Below are 10696 nucleotides of genomic sequence, written 5' to 3'. Positions count from 1 at the left end.
TCCTCATCGACACACAGAAACTTGTAGTCTCTCCTCACTGTGAACGGTGTGACACTTTTTTTTTAAAACAGGCTCTTTCCACAATCAGTTTACCATAACACTCTGCCTCTGTATTCTGTTCTTTTTCAGTCACACTGAGGTTTAAAACATTGTGAAGCAGATAGATCAGATAAACATTCCACCTTATAGATTTAGAGGACTGTGTTATTCAGCTGCTGATGAATCGAGTGGCTGTCTCACTGAATGGACCACTTGTTTTGAGATTTCTGTCTGCAAATCCTCAACTCCAGATATCCTGTAAAAGGAAATTAGAAAATTCATCACAGTCAGTACAGAGCAGAAATTCAGAGCAGACAATTCTAGTTTCTACAGAATATTCTTTCTTCTCTTGTTCCCCAAAATCTGCAAATCTCTATCCCCCACACTCTCCCTCCATTCACACTCTAATCTCCACCCTCCCAATCCTTCTGAAAGTATCAATTCGTGCTGATTCCAAGCGCACTGCTTCCTATCCAGGATACACGAAGCTGAAAATCCTGAAGCGGACTGCCAGCATAAATATATTTGCATATTTATTGACTAAAAATACATGTAATATGCAGCTCTTTATTACGTAGATAGAAAGATAAGGGTTAATGAGGAAGAACTTCATTTAAGCAGCAAGTAGTCATGATTATCTCCAGGTTCCCCTCCAAGTAAGACACCAGTGCTCTTTGAGCACAAATGTCCTCCCATTCAATACTGGGAAGAGGAAAGCCACTGTCTTCAGTTCTTGCTACAAACTCCACTCCCCACCTACTCTCTCTGTTGCAACTCTGAGGCTGAACCAGAGAGTTCATAATCTGGTTGTCAAATTCCATCCCAAGGTGAGGCTCTGATCACATATCACCAAGATTATTATACTAACAACTATAACAGTGCTGGGGTAATTTTGCAATTCAGCAGAAACAGACCCAAATGAATATGATTCAGTCCAAACATGACTCACAGCAAAATCCAATCACTGCAATTACTTGGAATTTATTGCTATTATAACAGCCTGGATGAGGTAATATATCCCTTCCCACAATAGGAACAGGTGACGGCCTCTCCCCAGTGTGACTGCGTCAGTGAGTTTCCAACCTGGATGGATATCTGAGTCTCTTCCCACAGTCCCTACATTTCCATGCCATCACCCTGTTGTGACTGCAATTATGTTCCAAAAGGCTAGATGTTTGATTGAAGTCTAGTCCACACACAGAACACATGTACAGTTTCCCTCCAATGTGAATGGTGCTCTTTCCTTCTATATTAAAAATACAATGGTATTCAGACTACAACAAACTAACTGACTCCATCATATTCTGACGTGATGTTTGGTTTCAAATCTTCCTTTCTAATTCATATAAGCCTTACTTTGTGAGTAATAAATAAACGTTAACTGACACCAAGATTGGTGGAACGGCAAATTGTGTTCGGAAAGTGTGGAAAGTCTGCAGAAGGATCTAGATAGGCTGGGTGAAGGGGCCAGGAACTGGCAAATGGAATTTAATGTCGGCAAGTGTGAAGTTGTCCACTTTGGTAGGAATAATGGTAGGAAGGACTATTATTTACGTGGCAAAAAACTGCAGCATGCAACGGTGCACAGGGACCTCGGGGTCCTTGTGCATGAGTCGCAAAAACCCAGCCTGCAGGTGCAGCAGGTGGTCAGGAAGGCAAATGGGATGCTGGCCTTCATAGCGAGGGGGATTGAATATATAAGTAGGGAGGTCTTGCTGCAACTGTACAGGGCACTGGTGAGGCCGCAGCTGGAGTACTGTGTGCAGTTTTGGTCGCCGCACTTACACAAGGATATTTTGGCCTTGGAGGGAGTGCAGAGGAGGTTTACTAGGCTGATGCCGGAGTTGAGGGGGTTGAGCTATGAGGAGAGGCTGAATAAACTAGGCTTGTACTCGTTAGAGTTTAGAAGAATGAGGGGAGATCTCATTGAGACATATAAGATGATGAATGGGATGGATAGGATAGAGGTGGAGAGGCTCTTCCCGCTCAGAAAGGACAGCAGGACTAGAGGGCACAGCCTCAAGATAAAGGGGGGTGTGGTTTAGAATGGAGTTGAGGAGGAACTTCTTCACTCAAAGGGTGGTGAATCTCTGGAATTCTCTGCCCGTTGAAGTGGTGGAGGCTGCCTCGCTAAATATATTTAAGACGCGGGTTGATAGGTTTTTGATAGGCAAGGGGATTAAGGGTTATGGGGAGAGGGCGGGAAAGTGGAACTGAGCCACGACAGATCAGCCATGATCTTATTGAATGGCGGGGCAGGCTTGAAAGGCTAGATGGCCGACTCCTGCTCCTATTTCCTATGTTCTTTCTTACTATCTCTGCTGTCACTCTGCCTTATCAATCTGTGCAAACCAGGGTAATGCAGGGTCAGATTGCTCAGGTCAAGAGGGTTGATGCAGTTTGATGGACAGGTTGTCTCCATTCTCAACAATGGGAACAAGTTCCCCCCACTCAGTCAACATTGCCCCCTACAAAGATGGCGGTAGTGCCAACGCTCTGGTGCACGTTACCCCAACAAAGATGTCGGCCGCACATGCGCAACTCCCAATTCCTACCTACAAAATGGCTACAGTCAACCCAAACACAACACTATAAATTGCGGCTCCATTTGGCACAAACGAGGGGGGAGGCGAGTCGTTATTTTCCAGAGTTTGGGTGTCGACAACATGTTTACGAAGTCTCTCCACCCACCTGCCACATCCATCGGTCTCTGCGTGCCGCCACTACTTCGTATTGATTCCGCATCCGAGCTAAACCCGTCCGACCGTCCCCATTACCCGCAATGCGCATGCTCATGGGCCCGCCCCAGCCGCCCCGCCTCCGTCCTCCAGCCCCGCCTCTCATTCACTCCGATTGGTTGGAGGACCAGCTGCTCCCGGCACGTCCCTCCAGCCCCGCCCCTTTTCCTATTGGCCCGGTGCTGCCCTCAGTCAGTCCCTGGGCATTGTGACTTTGAGCATGCGCACTGCGGCTCACGTCCAGGGTCATCTTCAGGTGGGAAGGAGGTGGATGAATGGAGGCAGTGTTAGGCTCCACACACCCAGAACAAACCCCATTCATCAGGACCTAGATACTATGGGCCTTTGAATTTAAGCGTTGAATCAGCCATGATCTTATTGAATGGCAGGGCAGGCTCGAAGGCCTCCTCCTGCTCCTATTTCTTATGTTCTTATTCTAGTTCATTACCACTTACTGCGTAAAAAAACTTCCTAATTTTTTCCTCCCATCCCACCACCCTTCCCAAAATCCGAAAGGTGTCTCTTTTAAGAACATAAGAAATAGGAGCAGGAGTAGGCCATCTAGCCCTTCGAGCCTGCCCCACCATTCAATAAGATCATGGCTATCTGTCGTGGCTCAGTTCCACTTTCCCGCCCTCTCCCCATAACCCTTAATCCCTTCTCTTATCAAAAACCCATCAACCCGCTTCTTAAAAATATTTAGCGAGGTAACCTCCACCACTTCAACGGGCAGAGAATTCCAGAGATTCACCACCCTTTGAGTGAAGAAATTCTTCCTCAACTCCGTTCTAAACCGCCCCCCCTTTATCTTGAGGCTGTGCCCCCTAGTCCTACTGTCCTTTCTGAGCGGGAAGAGCCTCTCCACCTCTATCCTATCTATCCCATTCATCATCTTATACGTCTCAATGAGGTAGGGGGAGAGTTATAAGGGGGAGAGTTAAATAGGTGAGTTTCCTCCATCCTTGAAACCAATCTAATAAACGGTCTCTCCCAGTTTGAACTTGCCTCTGTGTCAACAGGTTAACTGTGCCCCACCACCACCAAAAGAAAGAGAATGTGGAAATTGGTTCACAGTGAGTGGTTGAGGTGAACAGGATAAATACATTGACGTGGAAGCTGGATACATACGTGAGGGGGAAAGGAATACAAAGATACACTGATGGGGGGAGTTGAAGAGCAGTGGGTGGAGGCTCACAGAGCATATATACCCACACAGACTAATTCAGCCAGCTGGCCCGGCCCTGTGCTGTAGACTCAATGGAACAGAGACAAATGCAATTATGAGACCTAACTGCAGTGGTAGATGCAGAATCTATCAAGCAAATTCAGGCCAGACTCAAGGGTCATGGCTGTTGTGATCTCAGTTAAGAGTACAGAGCAGCCACAGCATCTCAGTTACAATGAACATGCATCTTCTGAAAGCCCTTCTGTGGCTGGTAACATGCGTCTGTGAAAGCTGGACCATCGAAAAGAGTGACAAGGCTCCAAGAAAAGTGTTCGAAATGAAAGGACTCAGACGGATATTCCATATGTCACAGAAGGCAAAATGGATGAGAGTGGGTGCTGCAGAAAGCTGGTGTTCACAGAAACCTGTCTGAGGCACTGACATTTAGGAAACTCACCTATTTTGGACATATGTTGAGAATAGGGAGGGTATGTTCAGAAAAAGGGGCAACGTAGGAAAAAAAACCTGGAAAAATTGTGTACAAGGAAGGCCCAAGATTGCACCGGTGAATAATATCACCGGTGCAATCTTGATTGCCTCTTGATGGGACAGGCAGTTAGAGCAGTAGAAAAATAAGTGGAGAAAGATTGTTCAGAGTGCGACCAACCCTCAGAACAAGGCTGGATGAAAGACAAGATACCTGTAGTGGTAGGAAAAAAGACTGTTTACTATCCAGGATAAAATTAATGTACTATGTACAAACTAGAAGCATGCCATTTGAGTCTGCTCCACCGTTCAATATGATCACAGCTGATCCTCTATCTCAATGCCATATTCTCCCCATACCACTTGAAGCTCTTAAAAAAACTCTCTTCCTTGAATATATTCAGTGACTGGGATTCCACAGCCTTCTGTGGTAGAGAATTCCACAAGTTTACTACCCTTTCAGTTAAGAATTTTTCGTCATCTTAGTCTCATCTGACATCTGCTTTTGTGGATCATTTCAGTGGAAATGTGAATTTCCCTTTCGCTGAAAGGGAATCAGCCACTGGAATGAAAGTTGGGAGAGTCGCCAGTCCAATAGCAAGAATGAACAAGGTTCAGTCCTGAATGTGATTAACAGCAGCAATAACAGCCGAATCCGACCCCTGTTATTATTTGTGAACTCGCTGGTGTCTCAGCAGGTGGGATGACTGAGTGAATCCCTTCCCACACACACAGCAGGTAAATGGTCTCTCCCCAGAGTTAACTCACTGGTGTGTCAGCAGGTTGGTTAACTGAATGAATCCCTTCCCACAACTGGAACAGGTGAATGGTTTCTCTCCAGTGTGAACTCAACGGTGTCTCTGCAGGGTGGATTACCAAGTGAATCGCTTCCCACAGTCAGAGCAGATGAATGGCCTCTCCCTAGTGTGAACTTGCTGGCGTACCAGCAGGGTGGATGAATCTCTGCATCTTTTCCCCCCCCACACTGAACAGATGAATGGTCTCAACACTGTGCAACTCAATGGTGTCTCACTAGGTTTGATGAAATACTGAATCTCTTCCCACACTGACAGCAGGTGAATGGTCTCTCCCCAGTGTGACTACATTGATGAATATCCAGCACAGATGGGGATCTGAATTCCTTTCCACAATCCCTTCCACGCCCATTGGGCACCGCAGGGGCTGGGGTACATTACTGACCCTAATAATCACATTTTAAGTTGTCGTTTTTAAGTTTCCTTTGTACTTTGTTTTTGTTCGGGCTGTTCCCCTTCCTTTTGGGGAGCTGCCCCTTTTACTTTGTCCTGATTTAATTTGAGTTTGTTTATTTGGTTTGACCTTAAAAGAGGCTCACGGTGTTGGTGTCTGAGTCTCGGTGCTTTTCCAGTCACGGGGATGCTAAAATGAGTGATGGTTTACCCCATCCGAACAAATCAAGTGACTGTCAGATCTTGGTGTGAAGTTTGGTTTGAGAATTCTTATGGCAAGTTCGTCCCTTTTAATACCCTGTAAAAGTAGTGTGCAAATGTCCTCACTGTCAGCACAGCTCAGAAATTCAGAACAACCATGGGGTACATTCTGCCACAAGATAATTATGGATTGCAACACTGTCATTAATGGTCATAAAGGGGGGGTCGGTTTAGAACGGAGTTGAGGAGGAACTTTTTCACTCAAAGGGTGGTGAATCTCTGGAATTCTCTGCCCGTTGAAGTGGTGGAGGCTGCCTCACTAAATATTTTTAAGACGCGGGTTGATGGGTTTTTGATAGGCAAGGGGATTAAGGGTTATGGGGAGAAAGCGGGAATGTGGAACTGAGACACAACAGATCAGCCGTGATCTTGTTGAATGGCGGGGCAGGCTCGAAGGGCTAGATGGCCTACTCCTGCTCCTATTTCTTATGTCAATCGGTGAAAATATATTTTCGGCAACATATTCGGGTTGGACAAAATGGCCTGTTTCTGCAATGTAATTCTTTGCAACAGACATGGTTTAACGCTCGGGTATGTACAGTGTCACCCTGTCAGGACACTGTGGGTGAAGAGGGATAGAGAGTGATAGAGATACACACACATAGCAGAGAGGGATATACAGAGAGATACACATGTATAAGAGAGAGTTTGTCTCTGATATAAATTACACTCCCTACACCACTGACTCCACCCCGCTCCACAGCAACTATGAAGTTGAACCAATTTCACAATGTGGCTGTCATTTTTTTTTAAAACTCAAATTGAGTTTCTGACCCTCTATCTGAGTGTAACCGCCCCACCTGTAAATCTCATGACCCTGTGAGATATCTGTGCTCATCAAATCGTGGCATCATGAACGTTCCACATTTTAATCACACCAGCATTGGCGGCTGTTGTTTCTGTTGCCTCGGCCTCAAGCTCTGGAATTCCCTCCTTGAATCTCTCTTTAATGCACTGAAAATCTGTAAAAATCTTCTTTGACCAAGCTTTAAATCACCTGCTGTAATATCACCATACGTGGGAAATGCTGCTTTCTACCATTTCAGTAGAATGTCTTGGAAAGTTTTAGGATGTTAAACACTCCATAAAAATATAAAATTAATATAGTTGACTTGGGAAATTTTGGCATCATCATTGTGAGAAAATCCTGTAAATCCTTATCCAACAGCATTGTTTGAGCACCTTCATCACAAAGACTGCAGTTGTTTAAGACGACGAAACAACATCTTCTACACAGATATCTGGGGTTTAGCTGCTGGTCTTGTTAGTGATGCTCAAATCCCAAGAATAAATCTCCCCTGGAATCAACCTCCCTTGTCAGTTTCACATCTGAGATCATTGCTCAATACTGGCTTACAAAGTCCTCAGGTTTTGGTCGCTGTACTTACGCAAGGATATTTTGGCCTTGGAGGGAGTGCACAGGAGGTTTACTAGGCTGATGCCGGAGTTGAGGGGGTTGAGCTATGAGGAGAGGCTGAATAAACTAGGCTTGTACTCGTTAGAGTTTAGAAGAATGAGGGGAGATCTCATTGAGACATATAAGATGATGAATGGGATGGATAGGATAGAGGTGGAGAGACTCTTCCCACTCAGAAAGGACAGTAGGACTAGGGGGCACAGCCTCAAGATAAAGGGGGGGAGGAACTTCTTCACTCAAAGGGTGGTGAATCTCTGGAATTCTCTGCCCGTTGAGGTGGTGGAGGCTACCTCGCTAAATATTTTTAAGACGTGGGTTGATGGGTTTTTGATAAGCGAGGGGATTAAGGGTTATGGGGAGAGGGCGGGAATGTGGAACTGAGCCACGACAGATCAGCCATGATCTTATTGAATGGCGGGGTAGGCTCGAAGGGCTAGATGGCCTACTCCTGCTCCTATTTCTTATGTTCTTATGTTAAACCCAGCAGCTTCTCCTCCAAACCAGTCACACTGATACAACAAAACAAAGGGAATTGGACAAGATCCAGGAAAGAAAGACAGCTGCAGGGATATGAGGAAAGGTCAGGGCAGTGGGAGGTGCTGGCATGGCTACATTGGGCTGAATGGCCTCCAGCTGCATTGTAATTATTCAATGAAAAAGGACTGTAACTGGAGGTCAGAGACCTACCTCCACAACCAACACCCGCCCTAAAACAAATCAGTTCTTAATTGGTCTATCTCTGCTTCTGGACTTGGTTCTGGGACAAACGCCTGCAACAAAAGAACAGCAAAATAATATGGTTGCTGGAAGAACCTTCAACCTTTGACCTGGACACATGGGACATCAGTTGTGACTTTGAGGAGAGCTGCATCCAGTGCTGTAGCAGTGACTGAAACTCGAAGGATTTGACATGGGAGTTGTGGAAAAGATTCGGAATGGATTTGGGAAGGCCACAGGATGTTGAAAGACTTTGCAGAGAGAGAGAGAGAGAGAGAGAAAAAGGTGGGAGGGGGTTGGAGATAGGCTGGTCTTTCGAGAGGGTGTTGTCGTGGAAGTCTGTGACCCGATAGTTGGTGATGGCATATTTGAATACAGGGAGCGAGAGAGAATTAGAGAGCGAGAATGAGAGCGCAGGAGGGTCAACCACTGGAGAGAGAGACATGAACAATTTTGGCTGGAATATTGTGCGCAGTTTAAGTGTCCTCGCTATAGAGGGAATACAGCAAAGGTTTAGCAGGCTGATTCCTGGGATGGCAGGTCTGTCATATGAGAAGAGACTAGGTCAGTTAAGATTATATTCATTGGAGTTTAGACAAGTAAAAGGGGATCTCATAGAAACTTATAAAATTCTAACATGGTTAGACAGAGTAGATTCAGAAATAATGTTCCCAATGGCGGGGGAGTCCAGAATTAGGGGTCATAGTTTGAGGATAAGGTATGAACGATTTACAACTGAGGTAAGGAGAAATTTCTTCACCCAGAGGGTGGTGAATCTGTGGAATTCATTACCACGGAACGTAGTTGAGGCCAAAACGTTGCGTGATTTCAAGGAGAAATTAGATATAGCTCTTGGGGCTGAAGGGATCAAGGGAAATGGGGGGAGGACAAACAGGGGGATCAGGATACTGAATTTGATAATCAGCCATGATCAAAATGAATGGTGGAGCAGGTTTGAATGACCTACTCCTGCTTCTAGTTTTTATGTTTCTAAATCTGAAATAAAAAAGAGCAAATGCTGAAAATACTCAACATGCAAGTTACTCGCCAGTCAGTGTGGCAAGAGAAACAGTTAAACTGTCAGGTTGCACAGAATAAATACAGACAGACAAACAAACAAGGAGCAGGTGCAGGCCATTCAGCCCCTCAAGCTTGCTCCATCATTTAACAAGGTCATGGTTGATCTGATCATAACCTCAACTCTTCAATTACAAGGGATAAACATGATGCAGAATTTGATGCTTACTATCAGCTGATGAGTGGGACAGGCACTGAGTGAACTCACTGTAAAAAGAGATTACAAGAGCCATGTGTCAAGTGTGATTCGATCTCCAAGGCAGGAAAATCAATTCCTGACCATGAGAAGAAAAGATGTTAAAATCAGCACCACATAGCGAGTGACAGGCAGCAGCCGAAACTTCATTTAGACAGTTGGAAGAAAGAACAGTAAAATACCAAACATGGTTCAAATAATCTACTATTAGAGACAATGACAGGGAGGTGATCAGGAAGGGCAGAGGTGAAACAGAGCAGTGGATGGACATGGATTCAGATCCACAGTAAACGAGTCACACCAACCCCAGAGTCCCAGAACCAAAGCACTAAAAACTCTAAACTGTAGGTGAATGCTCAATAATACTCACCTCTGGAGCAATTTTACTGTTTTCAAAGGTAAACTTCAAGCTGGAGACTGCAACTGGAAAGATATGAGAAGCACTGGAGTCAGAAAAATCAGTCTTCAAATCTTCAGATTACAAGAGCCATGTGTCAACTGTGATTAGAAATGAGATAAACATTTTTCTTGGTTTCAGGTTGCTATGTGAAGTTCCTCTCTTTTGAACACCATATAAAGGGAGATTCTATAATCAAAGATTCCCTACAGTGCAAAAGGAGGCCATTCAGCCATCGAGTCTGCACCAGGTTTCCATCAGAGAACCTTTCCCGGGCCCTATCCGTCCCCTGATATGCTGACCCACTAATCAACAGAGCAGCTTTACCCAGGCCCTATCCCTGCACCCTGACCGCGTGAATTGAGAGAGCACCTTTCCCCACTATCCCTTTACCCTGATATACTGACCCCACTAACAACAGAACACCTCTCCCCAGGCCCTATCCGTGTTCCCTGACACACTGACCCCACGAATCAATACAGCACATTTCCCAAGGCCCTATCCCTGTACCCTGACATACTGACCTCCAGCAATCAACAGAGAACCTTTACCCAGGCCCTATCCCTGTACCCTGACATACCTGACCCCCAGCAATCAACACAGTACCTTTACCAAGGCCCTATCCCTGTAAGCTGATGTACTGACCCATCTATTCAACAGAGTGCCTTTCCTCAGACCCTATCCCTGTCCCCTGACATACTCACCCTGCTAATGAACAAAGCGCCTTTACCCAGGCCCTATCCCTATACTCTGACGTACTGATCCCACTGATCCACAGAGTACCTTTACCCAGGCTGCATTTCTGTAGCCTAACATACTGACCGCACTAATCAAGAAAGCACCTTTATCCAGACCCTATCCCTGTCCCCTGACATACTGACCCCAGTAACCCACAGGGCACCCTTACCCAGTCCCTATCTCTATATCCTGGTATACTGTCCCACTAACCAGCACAGCATCTTGACCCAGGCTCTATCTCTGTACCTGATATAGTG

The 10696-nt window shown here is 45.6% G+C and overlaps 1 long non-coding RNA gene across 1 annotated transcript; it reads right to left on the bottom strand.

Annotated features, from left to right (window-relative positions):
• Positions 1-68: 68 nt before the first annotated feature.
• On the bottom strand, positions 69-10114 carry LOC145335623 (uncharacterized). Its single transcript, XR_013885280.1, has 2 exons — positions 9675-10114; positions 69-295 (listed from the first exon to the last, which is right to left on the bottom strand). It is a non-coding gene; the product is annotated as an uncharacterized LOC145335623 (long non-coding RNA).
• Between the last annotated feature and the right edge of the window lie 582 nt (positions 10115-10696).

This window comes from Carcharhinus amblyrhynchos, unplaced genomic scaffold (assembly GCF_965287045.1).
Source record: "Carcharhinus amblyrhynchos unplaced genomic scaffold, sCarAmb.v2.hapA scaffold_39, whole genome shotgun sequence".
Taxonomy (NCBI): domain Eukaryota; kingdom Metazoa; phylum Chordata; class Chondrichthyes; order Carcharhiniformes; family Carcharhinidae; genus Carcharhinus; species Carcharhinus amblyrhynchos.
The sequence above is the reverse complement of the archived record's forward strand: the minus strand, read 5'-3'. Positions and strand labels throughout refer to the sequence as shown.